Source organism: Equus asinus, chromosome 1 (genome assembly GCF_041296235.1).
Source record: "Equus asinus isolate D_3611 breed Donkey chromosome 1, EquAss-T2T_v2, whole genome shotgun sequence".
Classification (NCBI taxonomy): domain Eukaryota; kingdom Metazoa; phylum Chordata; class Mammalia; order Perissodactyla; family Equidae; genus Equus; species Equus asinus.
The window spans coordinates 32,805,446-32,824,563 of NC_091790.1; the positions used below are offsets into that span (position 1 = coordinate 32,805,446).

The window sequence follows — 19,118 nt, forward strand, 5'->3', positions numbered from 1 at the left end:
CTCCCTCTCCACCCTTTCTTCTTACCAAATCTCTACATCCCCTCTCTCTAATAAAAATAAGACACAATTTTTACAGAAAGGGATAAACTCTTCCCCCTTTAAAATATTCCTGAGGTGCTTTTCTTAGATATTCATTGCTTTAATCTTTACATGGATCATGTATTCCCTGGCATTTTTAAAAAGGGAAATTTGCCCTTGATTCTAAATATTCCGTTCATGTTCAAGAACGGGCTAAACATTTGCCACAGTTACCACCTCTTCTTGCTTGATGTGATTTTTACATTGACTTCCCCTCAAAACCACGTCATTTTCTGCCACTTCTCGTAAGGCAGTCAAGCTGGTAATTATATTTTGATACTATTTACCAACCACCAGATAGATGCCCTGACAAATGATTACCGAAAATAGAAACCAAGAATAGGAAGTCACTGTCTTTCACTCTCAGGCTCTTTAGACCAGTGGCCTCCAAACGTTTTTTTGATTCTGTGCCTCTATTAGAAAGAATGTGTGAGCACACGATGTTCACGTATGTGATATACAGACATATGTACACACACACTTATACATAATTATCTTGTGCATGTCGTGAAACATACACAAAAATGCAAACTAAAGGGAGGAGAAATATGAAATAAACAACATTTTAAGCATCAATTTATTTTATCTTATTTTAATGGTTGTGATGGTTAATTTTATGTGTGAACTTGACAAAGACATGGAGTGTCCAGTTATCTGGTTAAACGTTATTTTAGGTGTGTCTGTGAGGCTGTTTCTGGATGAGATTAACATTCGAAGTGGGTGGGGGAAAAGAGAGACGTTGGTAAAAGGGCACAAACTTTCAGTTATAAGATGAACAAGGTCTGAGAATATAATTTATAACATGGTGACTACCGTTGATAACGTCGTACTGTGTAATTGAAACTTGCTGAGAGTAGAATTTAAATGTTTTCACCAAAAAAAGGAGAAAGAAAGGTAAATATGTGAGATGATGTGTGTGTTAATGAACTCGGTGGAGAGGATCCATTTCCTTTCACATTATATATTGTATAATCCTTTCACAATAATCAAATCATGTTGTACACTTTAAATATCTTACAATTTTATTTGTCAATTATGGTTCAAAGCTGAAAAAACAAAAACCAGAAACATCTGAACTGGTAGACTGAGTAAAGGGAATTGCCCTCCCCAGTGTGCGTGGGCCTCATCAAAATAGTCGGCAGCCTGACTAGAACCAAAGGTGGAATAAGGGAGAGTTTGCTCTCCCTGCCTGACCAATTGGGCTGTGACGTTGGTCTTCTCCTGCCCTCAGACTGGAATTTATCCATTGACTCTTCAAGCTCTCAGGCCTTTAGACTTGAACTGGTGCTTAGATCACTGGCTTTCCTGGGTCTCCCGCTTGTAGATGGCAGATCTGGGAACTTCACAGCCCCCATAATCACGTGAGCAAATTCCTTAATGCTTCTGTTTCTCTGGAGAACCCAAACTGATAGAATGGTATAAGTCGTTTTTGCTCTCATTAAAATATCTCAAAACACAAAAAAATCGTTGGTGTAAAGTTCATTGGCCTTTGAGGAGTCTCTTTTGCACCTGGACCTGATATAAACGAGGAGATTGTAGATTTTGAGCTGAGGATGTGATAAGATGAGCCTTTGGGGGCACTTGAGAGGGAGCATGTAGCGTATTTTGCAGGTAGGAGGGATGTAAATCATTAGGGCTCAGAGGGTGGACTATGGTAGCCAGCCTCCACGGTGGTACCCAGTGACCCTGGCCTCCTGGTATTCAAACTTGTTCAGTCCCCTCCCACAGTACATCAGCGTTGGTTTATGTGACCAACAGAGTATGATGGAGGTGATGGTGTCTGACTTTTGAGGCTAGGCCATAAAGGATTCTGCCACTTTTGCTTTGCTCTCTAGGATCACTCACTCTGGGGGGAGCCAAGTGCCATGTTGGGAGGAAACTCAAACAGCCTAATAGAGAGGTCCACATGGTGAGGAAATGAGCCCTCTTTCCAAGAGCCAGCACTAACTTGCCAGCCAAGTGTGAGCCATCCAGGAAGCAGCTCCTCCAGCCCTGGCCAAACCTTCAGATGACTGTAGCCCCAGCAACATCTTGACTACAACCTCGTGTGACACCCTAAGCCAGAGTCACCGAGATAAACTGACCAATAGAAACTGTGTGAATTGCTGAATGTTTATCATTGTTCTACATTCCCAAGTTTTGGAGTGATTTGTTACACAGCAATAGGTAACTAATACAGATTTGAATGTTTTTGTGGATTGTTCTTCAGATATGATTAACTTTTCATTGTTTTTGTCTTATATGTGACTAACAAATGTTCATACTAGGAGTTGGAGGATTGTTGGTTCTGCCATTTTGGTGTTATTCATTTGTGCTTGTGTTATGGGAATGGTCTTCAATCCAAGGTTTCTCTGTAGGAATCGTTTAAGCCACTTGCCCCTATTGTGAATGTTGCATAGAAACTGTAATGTCCCACAATACTGCTGTTGACACTGCTGCGTTTTGGGACCCTCTTTCTTTCCTCACAGTTCCTTCCATACCGTATGTGGCCTCTTATGCTGTGACGTAGGATAAAAGGAGGGCACCAATGTCAACTTGTATATTAAATATTAATAGATTCATTTCTTTCTGGCTTTTTTTTGGTGATAAAAAATGTAAACAAAAGTCCTGGTACTTTTTTCCATGCTGCAAGGCTCATCTTGGATTCAATCCACTTTGGAGACCATTGTTTTATAATGGAGATTGGCAAAGTACTGCCTGTTTTTTATAAATGCAGTGTTATTAGAACACGGCCACACTCAGTTGTTCACATATTATCTTTGGCCGCTTTTGTGCTACAATGGCAGTGTTGAGCAGTTGCAAGAGAGACGGTATGAATTTCAAAGCTTGAACTATTTACTATCTGGCCCCTTACAGAAAAAGGTTGCCACCTCTGCTTTAGAAAATGGATAGAGCTTGAGGGGTCCCAGGTGTCTAGGATACAGGATGCTCTCAATTCATTTACTCACTCAGACAGGGGCAACATGAAGGATAAAAGTCACCCGTGGACTTCTGAGAGAATATATTTCTGTGTCTGCCCCTGGCAGTGTAATTCTGGCTGAGGCTCAGGGCCTGGCTTTGATTCACCCAAACAGACTGTATCCTAGAACTCAGTTACAACTTGATCTTTAAGGGAACAACAGCGGTCTGGCAATGCAAGTAACTGGGTGTATCTGAGCCGTGGCATCTTATCTGCTGTGTTTGATTGGAAGCATTTAGCCTTTCTTTCTACCCATATGTATCTCAAATGATAATCCAAAGGCTTTTGCTCCTTTCTTGTCTTAGTGCCTTAGTCCTTGATTCTTCTAGTCCTTAGATCTCTCTTCTCCCAGGTCTTGGCTTGGTTGGTGCCTTCTGATCCAAGCTCAGCTTAAAAGCCACCTCTTTAGAGAGCCCTTTTCTGAACACCCAATCGAAGGTGGCCCCACTGACATCCCCCATTACTCTGTTATTGTTCTGAGCTAATTTTTTCATTATACTTATCAAATATCTGAAGTGATATTTATGCTTATTTATTGTCTTCTAGACAACAAACTGTGAGAATGCAAGAACCGGAAGAGAAAGGACCTTGTCTGTCTTATTTCTTAATTTTGTCTCCAGGGTTTAGAACAGTGCCTGACCCAAAGTTTGACTATTTGAGCATGGACAGGAGAGATGCTCGATATTGTTTTGTTTCTGGCTATAGAATGAGTGTTGCCTCATGGCTCATAGATCACGCAGTTGGCTGGTTAAAGGTTCAGGTCCTGATAAAACATGTTGCTCTGGATTCAGTAGCAGTGTCCATTAGAGCAGAGTTTAATCCATCCAATGATTTTTTAGAAAATCATACTGGCAGTGTGTTTGTTTATTTCTAGAATTCCTATTCCGTTTTTGTTGTATTGCTGCCTCTTCCTTTCCCCTCCCCCAACCTCCTTACTTTTCTCTTCCTTCGTTATGGTTTATAGACAATCTTTTATATCGTTGGTAGGAATATTTGCTTTGCATTCTCTCAGATTATTCTATTGTCTATGTCTCTTGGAGAACAATTTTTTCCACTTGCTGCCTCTGCTCGCTATTCCATGGTGACACGTTCCCCTGTGTTTGTCACCTTTGAGTGTGAGCTCATCTTCGACAGGGATTGTTCTCTGGGGTGACACAGGGTCCTGATCGTGCTCTCATCCATAGTCGTGTTTTCCACTGCGCTGCTGGGGCCTAAAGGGTTTCAGTGGTTCTGTACCAGTTTTTTTTTTTTTTTTTCCAATTTTTAATTGTGGTAAGATACACATAACATAAATTTTACCAATCTAACCATTTTTAAGTGTACAGCTCAGTAGTGTTGAGTATATTCATACTGTTGTCCTGCCAATCTCTGGGACTTTTTCATCTTGCAAAACTGAAACTCTATGCCTGTTAAACAGTCTCCCCTTTCCCCTCCCCCAGCCCCTGGCAACCACCATTCTGCTTTCTGTTTCTGTGGGCGTCACTACTCTAGATAGCTCATATAAGTGGAATCATGCAGTATTTGTCTTTTCGTGATTGGCTTATTTCACTTAGCATAACGTCCTCCAGGTTCCCCCCTATTGTAACATGTGTCAGAGTTTCCTTCCTTCTTCAGGCTGAATAACATTCCTTGTGTGAATATATACCACATTTTGTTTATCCCTTCATCCATTGATGGACATTTGGGTTGCTTCCGTGTTTTGGCTATTTTCAATAATGCTGCCATGAACACGGGTGCACAAATACCTCTTTGAGACCCTCTTGTCAATGCTTTAGGGTAAATACCAAGCAATGGAATTGCTGTACCAGTGTTTGTGTTAATATCTTGGTTGGGATTCTCTCACCACGAAGATAGTGCAGATTTGTACAGAAGGCACCCTGGTTCCAACTTCCTCTGGGTAACTTTTTCTACTGATTGCTCTAAGTTGATGGCAATCTTCCTTGGTGAATCCCTAAACCAATGCACTGACTTTCTAAACTCAGTGTCACAGTCCAGGGGAAGCTTCACGGCTCCCAGTTTTATACAGGAGCTTAGTTTCGGCTCCTATCTTGCACAGGTCTAAGGTTTTGTCTCCTGTCCCTGTGCAGGCATAAAAACTCAAGTCCCCAGCCTAGTGGCTGTATCTGTTTACAATACCCCTGTCATCTCTTTGACGTCACTCCCACTCACTCCTTTTTCTTTGAGTTGTTCTTCACTTCTGACATCTGGGGATTTCCTTTCCTTGCTTTTGCATTTGGCTATGCAATAAAAAAATAGTTTATCTGGCATTTCCATGTGTTTGGAGTGTGCGTGTGTGTGTCCTTTCAGGTTTGCTTGGCCTGTGTTGCCAATAGGTACTTATTCATTCAATATTTTTTGAGCATTTATGGCTTGCACAATGATAAGCCTAAAATGATTAAATAGTAAATCTTCTGAGCTCCTGCACCTAGGGAAGACATTTAATCATAATACACAAAATGGCAAGATATAGATGTTGCTGTCCATTCAGGACAGTGGAATCCATTTTTAGGTTGGACCCCAAATGGAAAGGTTCTCTTCCTGCCAAACTTGCAGAATCAGCTCCTCCTCAGGCTGCACTGTTGTGGAAAAGCCAGGGGCAGAGCCCAGAGATGGTGGACCAGAAGTCTGAGCACTGAGAGCCCAGAACAGGCCTGGAGGACCACAAACTGGATGAAAGGGAAGCCGTCTTGCATCAATAAGTAGTAACAGGCAGGCATTTTGATGATATGTATTGAGGGATAGCCCAGGCTGTGCAGAGCTGGCATTGTTAGTCAGTATTTAAATATACCTCTAGCCAGCACATCTGCAAAGACCAAGAATGTTCTGCAAATAGGAATAAGGACAATGAGACAAGGAAGAGCCTATCCCTGAACAACTCGACATGGGAAAGGAACTAGAGGATTAGCAGGATTTGGAAAATGCAAGGAAAAGGGAAATGTGGACCAGATCAGGAGAGACCTTCTTATTATTGTCATTGTTATTGTTATTATTAACATTACCTATATTGGTTAAAGGTTTTCAACAATCCCTTATTGAGGAGTGATCAGAAGTTTATATGGAGCACCATTAGAAGTGTTTCTAGTTTGCTGTATATAATGTCACCTAAATTAACTGGAGTCAAATATACATGATACTCATTTTATTTTCACTTTATTCATCCACAATTTATGTTTTTGTGCAGTTTATAAAGTTCTGAATTAAAGAGCACTTTTAGGTACTGTGGTAGGTAGGTATGTAAACTAAGAGAGTCTTCCCCAACTTAGTAGGCTAAGTTCTTATTTTATTTAATTAGTTAATTTTTTTTGAGGAAGATTAGCCCTGAGCTAACACCCACTACCAATCCTCCTCTTTTTGTTTTTTTTTAGGAAGATTAGCCCTGAGCTAACATCTGCTGCCAATCCTCCTCTTTTTGCTGAGGAAGACTGGCCCTGAGCTAACATCCGTGCCCAGCTTCCTCCACTTTATATGTGGGACGACTACCACAGCATAGCCTGCCAAGCGGTGCCATGTCCGCACCCGGGATCCGAACTGGTGGACCCTGGGCCACCAAAGCAGGACGTGCGCACTTAACTGCTGCACCACTGGGCAGTCCCCCCAATCCTCCTCTTTTTCTGAGGAAGATTGGCCCTGAGTTAACATCTGTACCCATCTTCCTCTACTTTATATGTGGGATGGCTGCCAAAACATGGCTTGATGAGCCGTGAGTAGGTCCGTACCCGGAATCCGAACCAGTGAACACCAGGCCGCTGAAGCAGAATATACAAACTTAACCTGTGGAACTGGGCTGGCCCCAGTAGGCTCAGTTCTGATGCTCAGAGTGCACAAAACCTGGAAAGAAAGGATTCCATAGACCATTGTTCAACAAGCGTGCTTCTGTCTAATTACTAATAATTAGTATATATAATAATAATTCACCCAGCAACCCAGTGAGTTGGTATCATCATTATCCCATTTTTCTCAGATAAAGAAACTGAAGCTTAGAGAGATTAAGAGATTTACCTAAGATCATACCAGTAAACGGAGGAGAGGAATTGGTCACAGAAGAATAAGTAGGATTTTTTTTCTAAGAGCTTTTATCATGAATGAGTGTGGATTTTTTTTCAAATGCTTTTTCTGAATTCATTGATAAGATTATGGGACTTTTCATCTTTCATTTGTTAATATGGTGGATTATATTGATTGATGTTTTGAACATTGAACCAGTCTTGCATTCCTAAGATAAACCCCACTTGGTTGTGGTATATAATATTTTTTATATGTTGTTGAATTTTGTTAAGGATTTTTGCATCTATATTCATGAAGGATGTTAATCTATGTTTTTTTTTAATATTGTCTTTTTCTCTTTTTGGTTTTAGGGTAATAATAGTTTCATAAAATAAATTGGGAAGTGTTCTCTTCAATTTTCTGGAAGAGATTATGTAAAATTGGTGTTAATTCTTATTTAAATGCTTCGTACAATTCTCCAGTGAAACCATCTGGGCCTAGAGATTTCTTTTTGGGGAATTAAAAAATTATGAATAGTTTATAGGGCTATGCAAATTATCACTTAATGTTGGGTGAGTTGTGGTAGTTTGTATTTTTTGAGGAAGTGGTCCATTTGCTCTAAGCTGTTAAATTTCTTTATTCCTTTGTTATCTTTATTGAGGCTGTCTGTTTTCCATTTGTTTCAAGCATGATTTTAATTGCTTGTTGAAGCACTTTTATTGTGACTGCTTTAAAATCGTTGTCAGATCATTCTAACGTCTCCGTCATCTTGGTGTTGGCATTTATTGATTGTCTGTTTTCATCCAGTTCGAGATCATCCTGGCTTTTGGGGTGATGAGTTACTTTCAGTTGAAACTGGACATTTTCGTATGATGCTGTGGGACTCTGGATCTTTTGTAAACCTTCTGTTTTTGCTGGCTTTCTTTGCCACTGCTGTGGCAGGGAAAGGGGGGCCGTTGACTCAATGCTGCTGAGTGGGGGTGGGAGTTTTAGCTCCCTACATTGTCTCCACTGACACAACAGGATGGGGGAAGGGGTGGGGGCGTCGATTGTCACCTGGGAGGGATGAATGTCTTGACTCCTTATTTGGTCTTCTGTGATACTACCTGTTGGGAGGGTCGGGGTTCCTTGTTACAGCCTCACAAGGGTGGTCGTCTAGGCTCCTACTTCACCTTTGCTGCTGTGGGTGGGGCCAGTTTTTTCTGTGGGGTTTGGCTGGAGTAGAGCACTTATGGTCCAAGTGTTTTCTGTCTTGCTCAGCTGCCCGTTTCCTGGTCTGTGGGTTAGAGAGTCTAGGTTTTTGTTAGGACTTTTTTTGTCTGTACCCTATTGGTATTTCAGGGTTGCCAACTTCTCCACTTCCAAATCTGGGATATGTGAGACCAAAGGAAAGCCCAGGGAACTCACCCCTGTGTGGATCAAGTCTCAAGGTCCCTAGCTGGCCTGCCTCCTTCTCTCCACTTCTCAGAGTCTTCTAATGTTTGACTCATATATAAATGTAAGTGTACATAAATATATATGTACACACATACACTGTTGTCCAGGGTGTTTAGTTTCAATTAGTGGGAGGAACAGGAAAGCTACTTCTACTCCATCTTCCAGGTGGGTGATTTTTTTTGCTGAGGAAGATTGGCCCTGAGCTAACATCCATTGCCAAACTTCCCTTTTTTGCTTGAGGAAGATTGTCACTGAGCTAACATCTGTGCCAATCTTCCTCTAATTTGTATGTGGCATGCCACGACAGCATGGCTTGATAAGTCGTGTGTTGGTCCATGCCTAGAATCCCAACCCGTGAACCCTGGGGCCGTCAAAGCAGAGCATCTGAACTTAACCACTACGCCACCGGGCTGGCCCCTGGATGATTTTTTTTTTAAGATTAAACTTGTGTTATTTGCCTCTGATTATTAAAATACTATACATTTATTAAAATTCTGATAATACAGAAAAGCTGAAATTGAAAGCAATAATTGGGCTGAGTAAGATTGCAAATTGTGGCGAAAGAGGAGAACATGGTTCAGGCAAGGATACAGGATTCGCAGAGCTTCTTTTCATTTCACTACAACTTTAGACACTTTCTGTCGATGTTTTTCCCTGTAACTAAATTTTTCAATTTTCAAAAGAAAGATGAATACAGATGGACTTTGCTTTAAGAAAACCCGAGCCCGGCAGAATTGGATTTACAAAGTGGATCTATCAGGAGGTGACTGAGTTTTACTCTGAACTGCACAAAACTTCTCAGGAACTCATGTGTTGTATAAAGTCAACTTGAAATATTTTCACTTGATAACGACTTGGAGATTCTTGGGATAAATATAATTCACACCAATAAGGAAAGTGCTCTGCTGTTGTAGATTATGTTACATTGGATTGTTGATCCAATCATTTCCCAGATACACCCTGGATATACAACTTGAATAAAACAGCCTATGAAGCAAATATTATTCGTGCATTCTGACACCAGTGTCATAGTAGGGTTCTCCTGAATTATTAGTAAAAAACATTTTCAATGAGATTGCTAGCCCTGGATGCAAGCTATAGTGAGACACTGATGTTTTTCACATTTGCATCATCACGCTGAGGGTTACTGTAATGGCATTCTCACGTCACACAACATTGGGGCCAAAATGAGTTTTTCCTAAAAGAGGCCTTCTTCACGAGGTAGCCCCAGCCGTTTCACACTGTTTCTTTCACGCCTCTGTTTCAGCAGACATTTGCCTCTCTTGTTTTATCTGCCTGCAAGAAATAACTACAACCCACACTGTGAATTACAATTTTAACTATATTGGAAAGTGGGTATTTAAAAACCAGAATATATGTTTTGGATAGGCAAGCTTAAAATGGGGAAGAGCAGACAGCCCAGTCATCAAAGGATAAAGATCTATACTAATCTTAAAAGCAAAACACGGCACAGAATTTCTTGTCTATTTTTCTACAAAAGAAGGCCATTGTACTTCCATTCCTGGCCATGTCAGCGGTGATGGGCACCCCCCCAACCCTTCTTTTTTCCGAGCATTGATTGTTGACTTCCCCTGACACCCCATCACAACCCATTAGTACTGAAAACCGACAGGCCCAGCAACAACAGCAAAAAGGCAAGTTTGAAAGAAAATATCGAAAGCACGGGCAGAGCTCGGCTGTTAGGATCCACACCAGCCCCAGATGCAACAACTCCTTCTCCTCGCCCCCACGGCACCTCTGTGAAGGGCAGCCAAATCAGCAGATTTTCTTTAATCCAGACTCCAAGGTCTGGAGGAAATGACGAGGAGTATCGCTGTATTTTTTCTTTCATTTTCAAAGGAATTTGGGTTGAGGAATATGAAAACAGAGTTGGCTAAAGTGCTTTTGCTGATAACGCTAATATCCGTTACGTCTCTTTTCAGACCCAAGTGTTTCGGATGTTAGTGGCTCCGCAGTCCTGGGCTCCTGAAGGCCACACTCGAAACCCTGACAGCTTCTTAAGTGAGGAGTCTTTTTCTTCTGTTTTTTATTTGGCAGCGTTATCTGGTGTCTGTGTCCCCAGAGTCACAGTAATGGCATTAGCAAGCATTGACTGTGGTTGTACAGTTGATTGCCCAGGGGAGAAAAGTGACAACTCTAGATTTCCAATAGACCTTGTATTTGCAGAGAGAGAAGTTCAGGTGAGGGCAGCCAACTTGTCAAAATCTTAAGAGCCAGCACACAAGTTGAATCTAACTTTAGTTGAAAGCCTGGATGCAAGTTTTGTATAGAGAGATGGGGGACCCGAACAAACAGTGGTCCTCACCCATCTAAGTAAAAAACCTAGCTGCAAATGGTCATTGAATCAAGAGTGGGTAAGAACAAAGAGCCAAACCAGAAAGCAGCATGGAGCGGGAGTTGGTGTATCGTTACCCTCCGTGGAGGGCGGAGAGGAGGCAGGGATCAAGGTGGGCTAACAGCAATTATGATCCAGCTCAGGAACCGGCGCTGGAAACACGGGATTTAGCACCATTCTTGCCAGGTGTAGACAGCTTTAGGAAGGAAAACAAGAACAGGTCACTCCAGTGAGTTTTATGGCCGCCTCCACCATCAAGCCTGGGTGTGCTTGTGGGGTGCTCATTCTCCCCTTCACCTTGCATCATGTTTTGTGACCTACCCTGCTGCTGATGTGTTTCTTGCTAGTCTGGACCCCTAGGAGAGGTCTGGGAAGTCTGGCGTGTCGGCCACCTCTGAAGTCCTATGGCTCAGACAGACCTACTCTCCCGCCGCCCTGACAGCTAGTGGCCTAGGACGGCTCCCAGGTTTCCCCCAAGGCCTCCAGACTCTCTCCCTCTGGAAAGACGCCTGCCCTGGCAGAGGAAGGGCCCTTGGGAAATCCCAGTGCGTCTAGGCTTTGGGGCCTCCTGTTCTCAGCTCCTCCCAACCTTGCTTCATCCGACAGGCTGGATGCTGGGCCCCGTCAGAGGGCGCTCTTTAGTGAGGCCATGCAACCTGTAGATGTCAGGCCTGACTTGGCCACAGAGCTGCTGCCTGGGGCCTGTTCTAGCATCCAGCCCGCTAAACCTGGGAGTTGCAGCTTCAGCTTTGCATTCAGCTCTGAATCAGTCCTTTTCATCTGCTGAGGGGACCTGGCCTTGCATTGTCCTTGGTCCTCAAATTATGGCCTCATGCCTGGTCACAGAGACCCAATCGGTGCCTCAGGGCCGAGGTTCCTGTCCTGACTGCAGCGTCTGCAGACTCAGCCTCCTCTGCCTGGTTCTGGGCCAGCTCCCTCCCTGCCATCTCCTTCCTGGACACCTGTGGGCGTGCTGGAGCTCCCTGGTTCACCTGTTCTGCTCTGACTAAGGTCAACCTTTGCTTTTGGTCTGGGTTTGGATCCTTGGCTGAAGGCATGTAGGCATCTTTGAGTAAAGACAGCTTTAGAAGAAGTATGTTAAGAAATGGGCCCAATGGTGTGAATGTTTATGCATTTTGATGTGTGCAAAAGCAGAGAGGAGCAGATTAGAAGAGGAAAGAAGGGGATTAAAAATCATTTCAAATAATAAACCAACAGAACCTGGTACAGCATTTTCCCTAACTCCGAGTTAATAAAAAAAACCTTCACCTGATCCTGGCAAATCTTTGTTTAGCAGACTTGGGTGGGGCTTTCCATAGCAAGGTTTCTCTGCTTACCTGGGGACATGTCATAGACTTCTAAAAACCATTAGAGTTGGAAGTGTTTTAATTTTGAGAGTTCCTCTAGGCACTTATTAAGTAGACTCACGGGTAGTACTCATAAACCTACTAAACAAAATTTGAGAGAAACACAGTGTCTTGAAATTTGGAAATACTGCAGACATTGACTGGCACCATCAGGTAGAAATGCATCACCTGAGAAGCCAGGGCCAGCATTGCATACAGAGACAATGATGCTTAATTATTTGTAATAAACTAGGACCAAATCAAGAAGTCTAACAGCCCCAGACTGAGCACTGGGCACATTATTATTTCCTGTCTCCACCCAGCAACCTACCTCAAACTGGATAAGTCACCATAAAAGACACATCTTAGCAAAGTGACCCTGGTTCGGCAGTGCTTTGCTGCAGGCTGCGTTTGGCTTCCCAGCTGGAGCTGGGTCCTCTTTACCCTGCGAGGTCACTGTCCCCTGCACGGTGCCAGGTGATTTTTCATTATGTGGTAAAACACTTCCCAGCAGGCTGTTTTCATTACAGTGATGGGAGAGTCTCTTGATTTGTTTTTATCATGTCATGGCCCACAAACCTTGAAAGGACCCAACTGCCGCCCACGTCACTCTAAAGCTCTTTTGTGAACGTGAGCCTTCGCCCCGCCTCACCACTGCCCTCCTGGGGCCCAGGACCCCCCTCATCTGCTCCACACCATTCCCGCCATGATTCCCCACCAGTCTCACTGTCTATCATTCGTTGCCATTGCAATAATAATGAGAGCTACAACTATTGAGTGCCTACCATATGCCGGGCTATTAAATCCTGGAAATAAAACCGTGAGGTGGTTACTGCAGAAAGTTCTAGTACTGTGTGCAAGGACATGCCCAGTGCGCGGTGGAGCCAGGATTTGAGTCCAGGGGTCTCCCAAGCCATAACACGTAACCATCTCCCTCTACTGCCTTTCCACACATAAGAAAACATACTCTCTTTCTTGGTCCTTTTCTCAGAAGAGTGCGCCATCTCCACGACACGGCTCAAACTCTACCTATGATCGGACTCATTTGCCCCTTATCCTCCCTGAATACTTAGCATTTCAGTTTCTGTGAACAGAATTTAATGCCTATTGCTTTATCGTTGGGAGTATGAAGTGGTGACTGTTTCCAATCAACCACATAGCATTCATCTTTAAAAGCTCGTTATGTGATACGTCATAGGTTTGGTTTGTGGTTTATAAGCCAAATGGTGGCTGGTAAAATTTTCAAATGGGCATATCCATTGCAAGATTTAATGGATTTCAAAACGAGTTTGCACATGACCAGAGATGATGGAAATATATAATTATATTGAAGTTTACAGATCAAAAATCATCTACACTTGTGGTTAATTGTATATATGAGTTATTTGTATATAAATATACACTTATATAATAAGTACATCTATATCTATACAGATATCTCCATATATACATAATTTGGCCATTTGTTTTTTATGTACATGATTTCTCTCCACTCCTACACCCTTGACTCAATTACCTCAAGCCTGAGCCCTATTATCGTTTGGACCTGAAGCACAATGAAGATGACATTTCAACCTGCAAAAGAGAGATCTCCAGTGTATAACAGATATCAACATGGACTCTTCTGAAGCTGGTTTATACACTTACTGAGCATAAACAGCTATTTTGATTTGATTTGCGAAATAACTGTTTTCGCAAAGTTGTAAGTAAATACAATCTTATTTAAAATGCACTGGAAGGAAAGACAAATGGCTAATTAACATATGAAAAATGTTCAAACTTACGAGTATCAAAGAAATGTAAATTAAAAGAACTCTGAGACTTTTTTATCTATCCAATTGGCAAGTGTAAATAGTATTACACTCAGAGTTTGAGAGGATGAACATTTGTTGGGAGAGATCTTTGGCAATATGTATATATGTTTAAAAAATGTTCATATCTTTTGTCTCAGTAATCCTGTTTCTAGGACTTTATCCTAAGGAAATATTGAAATATTTATGATGCAACATTATGTGTAGTAGCTACAAATTAAAAACAACAAAATGTCCATAATGGAGGAGTAGGGGAATTATGATAGCTCTCTATAATATGCATGATATATAGACATACATAATGGAATATTACTTATATATTTTATATGTTTAATAAACATTATATATTTTATAAACATTATATATATAAAGACGTGGGAAAATGCTCATATAATATATTAAATGAAAAAAATGCAAGTTATAACCCTGTGTGTTACGTTAGTCCCACAATCTTAGAAAAAAGACTAGAAAGAAATGTATCAAAACATTAACAGTTGTGGTGGGTTAATGTTGATTTTTGTTTTTATAGTTTTTTGCGTTTCCATGTTTTTACAAGAGAAAGCCTGTTTGTCAGAATCCCAAATACAAGAGTACAACAATTAAAAAGTGCGTCTGGATGGACTTCAAGCAAGATGTCAAAGTGAGTAGATTTGGAAACTTCTCTTCTGTTCCACACATACAGGAATTAGGAACGACTTATAAACAAAAGTTAGAACTGCAGCGCTGTGCTAAAGGAAGGGAGCAAACCTCCCAGGACCAGTGGGGAGCAGAGTCCCAAAGCTGTGAGGTTGGCTGAGTCTGCAGGCCTGTGGGAGGTGGGGCTGAAGGAACTGAATTTGGGATGAAGGATTTCAAAGTGGGAGAGGATCAGGGGTGGGGGAGTGGAGAGTCTTGCTTAAGGCTCCTGTCACGAAGCCAGTGCTGAGCATGTGCTTCCGTGGCTGCGACTGGAAGCTGAGAAAATTCCCAGCAACTCATCTGGAGTTTCAGGAGGTGACAAGCTGCTCACCTGTGGCAAGTGGTGGAAGCAAGGCACCTGCGTGGCTGGGGGGTGGACCGAGTTCTGTCCTGGCTTGGGGTGGGGAACAACAAAGACTCAGCAGAGTGAGGCCGTACTTCTGAGCTGCAGATCCCCTAGGAGCTAGGCTGAGGCATCGCACCACCATGGGGAGGGGAAAATCCTTCTCTGCTGGTTTGGAATGACGTTAGCAGCAGGTTATTGTGCCCTAAACCGTAGAGACAGTTGCTATTTTTCTGAATAGTAAGAATTGGAGGCAGGCACTCTCAGGATGGTCTAGCAGCTCAACAATGCCATCAAGGATCCAACCTCTCTCTTTCTCCTTTCTGCTGAGCTTGTTGTTTGTTGCCTTCTGGTTGTAAGATGGCTGCTGCTGCTCCAGATATCACAATTCCTGTCTTCTCAGAAGCTCCAAAGCAGAATCTCCAGTATATCTTGTTAGGCAGAACTGGATCACATGGCCTTCCTTGGCTCCAGGGGAAGCTAGGAGATTGAATGTCTGGCAAAGGGGAACAAATAGTCACAACTGACATAGACCAGTCAGATCTGTTGGCTGGACACACTGCTACTCAAGATAAAACTGAGTTTTATTAGCAAAGAGGTGGGGAGGGAATGGCTGTTAGGAAGACAACTCTTATGCAGTATGAATTCTCAAACAAAATCAGAAGAACACATACCTGGGAAGCCATAAATAATAGAGGAATCTGAAGATTACTTTAAAATAAATACATTTATAGTCTTGAATAAAATAAAACAACTACAAAACATGAATTAAGTAGGGAATTATGTCAAAAATAGATGGATGAAATAAAAATGAGTCAGAAATCTTGGAAATGAAAAATACAGTCCTTGAAATAAAAAAAGCAACCCCTGTAAGGGAAATATTGAACTGGATAGAGTTGAGGAAAGTGAGATGGAAGTCAGAACTTTGCAAGTTACCTGGAACACAACATTGAGAGATAAAGGAAAGTGAAATAGGCAAGGAATTGAAGATGTACATGGAGGGTAAGTTGGGAAATTATAAGTTGTCTAAATAGATATTCTTAAAAGACTATAGCCTTTATAGCAAGAATGGAGAGAAAAATATTTGAAAAGATAGTGACTAAGACTTTTCTAGAATTAAAGGTAGACATGAATCCTGGGATGAAAAGGGCATCTTAATTGTTAAGGAGAGAAAAATCTCACACCTAGATACATCTTCGCGAAACTACAAAGTGGTAAGAATAAAGAAATAAATGAAAAGGTATCAGAGAGAAACACAGATTACTTACAAAGGAACAGCAGTCAATCAGACTAATAGCAGATTTTTCATCAGCAACATGAGATACTAGATGATGGAATAATATCTTAAAAGTGCTGAGGGAAAATAACTGCCAGGCTAGATTTCTACACCTGGCTAAAATCATCTTTTTGGAATTGGTGTAAAATACATACAAACAAAAACAAAAATAAACAAAACAAAATAGAAAAGCTAAAACTATAAAACTAGAAGAAAATATAGGAGAACATCTTTTTGACCTTAGGAAAGACAAAAATTTCTCAGATAGGATACAAATAAGCATGAACATAAAAGAAAAAGATTGATAAATTGAACTTCATCAAAATTAAAAACTTTTGCTCTCCAAAAGAACCATTAAGAAAAAGAAAAGCTAGAGAATGGAAGAAAATCTTTGCTACACATGTATCTGGCAAAGGGTTTGTATCCAGAATATATAAAGAGCTATTACAATTCAATAATAAAAAGACAAGCAACCTAATACAAAATAGAAAAAATATTTGAGCAAGCACTTTTCAAAGGAATATAAATGAATGACCAATAAACACATGAAAAGATGCTTATTGTGATCAGTCACCAGGGAAATGCAAAAACAAAAAACAAACCAACCAACCACGAGAAGACACTATTTAGTCACAAAAGAGCTAGAATTAGAAAAACTGACAATACCAAGTGTTGGCCAGGACATAGAGCAAGTAGAACTCTCACAAACTGCTGTTGAGAATATAAAATGGTACAACCACTTTGGAATCTGTTTGGCAATTTCTTAGCAAATTTAAACATATACCTACCATATGATCCAGGCATTCCACTCTTAGGTATTTACCCAAAAGAAGTGAAAACACAAGTCCATATTAACGTTTATACAAAAATGTTCATAGCTGCTTTAATCACAATAGCCCAAACCTAGAAATAACCCCAAATGTCCATCAACTGGTAAATAGATAGACAATATGTGGTATATCCAATCTGTGGATTATCCACTCAGCAGTAGGAAGGAACAAACCGCTGAAGCATACAGTAACATGGATACATCTTTACATCATGCTGGATGAAAGAAGTCAGATACAAAGGAGTACGTACTGTATTTTTCCATTTATATAAACTGTAAAATAATCTATAGTGCTAACGAAGCATATCTGTGGTTACCTGGGGCTTGGGCAGAGGGAGGCATGGACTGGAGAGGGCCATAGTCTTTTGAGGATGATGAAAATGTCTGTATCTTGATTATAGTGGAGGTGTTGTGAGTATTTACATGTAATGAAACTCATCTAAATGGATGAAGTTTATTGTATGCAAATTTTTCCTAAATAAATGTGCTAAGGAAAAAAAATTATGCTTTTAGACATACAAAGATAAAAAGAATTTAAATTTGAAGCCTTGATAAAAGAACTTGTAAAATAATTTCGATGAAAGAGAACAAATGAACCCAAAAAGGAAGACTATATTGTAAGGAATTTAGTGCTTCAATGAAAAAAAAAAATACTTTGAGGATTTCACAATCCTGGGTGAATCTCTGTGTACCATGATCAACTAGTAAAATTCAAGTGTTCTAACTTAAAACATTTTTTATTATAACAAGTTCAAATGCACAAAAATAGAATTATTGGTATAAAGAACTCCCATATATCTAGAAAAATCCATCCGTTGATACATTGAGCTTGCCAAATTAGGAAATATCTGTATTTGTTAATCATTACATTCTTTGATTTAAAAAGGTTATTTCCTCTATGTTCCCTCAAAATGATTCAGCTAAAAAGTCATTTTGCATATTTACAATATTTAAGGAATGTGAAAGATAATTAAAAGATCAAGAATGCACAATGATATTAGGTTCAAGACCTCAACTCATATTACAAATATCTTGTAATCGCAGAAGACTTCCCTATTGCATGCACCTTTCAAATAAAGGTTTCTTGGGCACTGATTTTATTTTTCAAATATATATTTCACAACTTAAACTCATGTCAATTAACTCAAAGTCTGTGTTTATGGAGCAACTACCATTTGCAAGACATTGAACTCAATAGACTTGGCAATAAAACATTTGAATAAGGCTCAGTCTTAACCTTAGAGGAGCTTATATTTCTGCAAGAACTCTGCTCCATTAGTCGATTTCCTGCCATATTGCTGGAGAGATGGGATGAAGATTGTTCCTCCTCTTTTATTCAAAGTTAAGCAGAGATGGTGACGTCTCTGCATTGGCTTTCACCTAAGACTCACACGTGCTGGCTTGGACTACTCCGTTTTTCTCAGGCTGGACTCCTAAACCCCATTTCCTAAAACATTTTTTTGTTTTAAGGGAGTCAGAGGAGGGTAAACAGTATTCTATCATTCTTGGCACACACGCTGTCTCATTCCTGAAAATTTATGAGTAAATGCACAATACCTCGTGGGTGAGCAATTGTTGTCCTTATAGCAATTTGTGGTGAAATAATGTCATAAATCACGAGGGACTGGCCAGTGCGCCAAATAAAATATCTATGACTTCAAACTACAAATGTGTCATGTGTTAAGATGTGTCTTGTTGATTTCAATCGCAGAATGTTAGAACTGTAAGGAAACCAGGAGGAAAAAAAGTTTTATCACCTCCAGTCTGCCATATTCACTATAAATTGGTAATAAACACACCTAAGTCACTTCATTACAATGTGATAGATTGTAACAGCAACTCTGAAGGTCCATTGTGTAAATCATCTAAATAGAGACTCAGACAATTTGAAAAATTCCCATTAATTACCAGAAAGTCAGTAACAATAACACCAATGAAGTTCGGTTTACCCTACACTTGTGAATATAGACACTTTCAAATGCAGATTATGACCCGATGGAGCACAGCAGCTCATTAGTCAT

General features: G+C 40.8%; 1 long non-coding RNA gene across 1 annotated transcript in view; it reads left to right on the plus strand.

Moving 5' to 3' along the window:
- The window catches only part of LOC123281775 (uncharacterized), a 50,276-nt gene extending 33,555 nt beyond the window's left edge, over positions 1-16,721 (plus strand). The window contains exons 4-5 of the long non-coding RNA XR_011494077.1: positions 10,402-10,480; positions 14,501-16,721. This is a non-coding gene — a long non-coding RNA (uncharacterized lncRNA). The remainder of the gene's footprint in view (positions 1-10,401; positions 10,481-14,500) is intronic.
- The last annotated feature ends 2,397 nt before the right edge of the window (positions 16,722-19,118 follow it).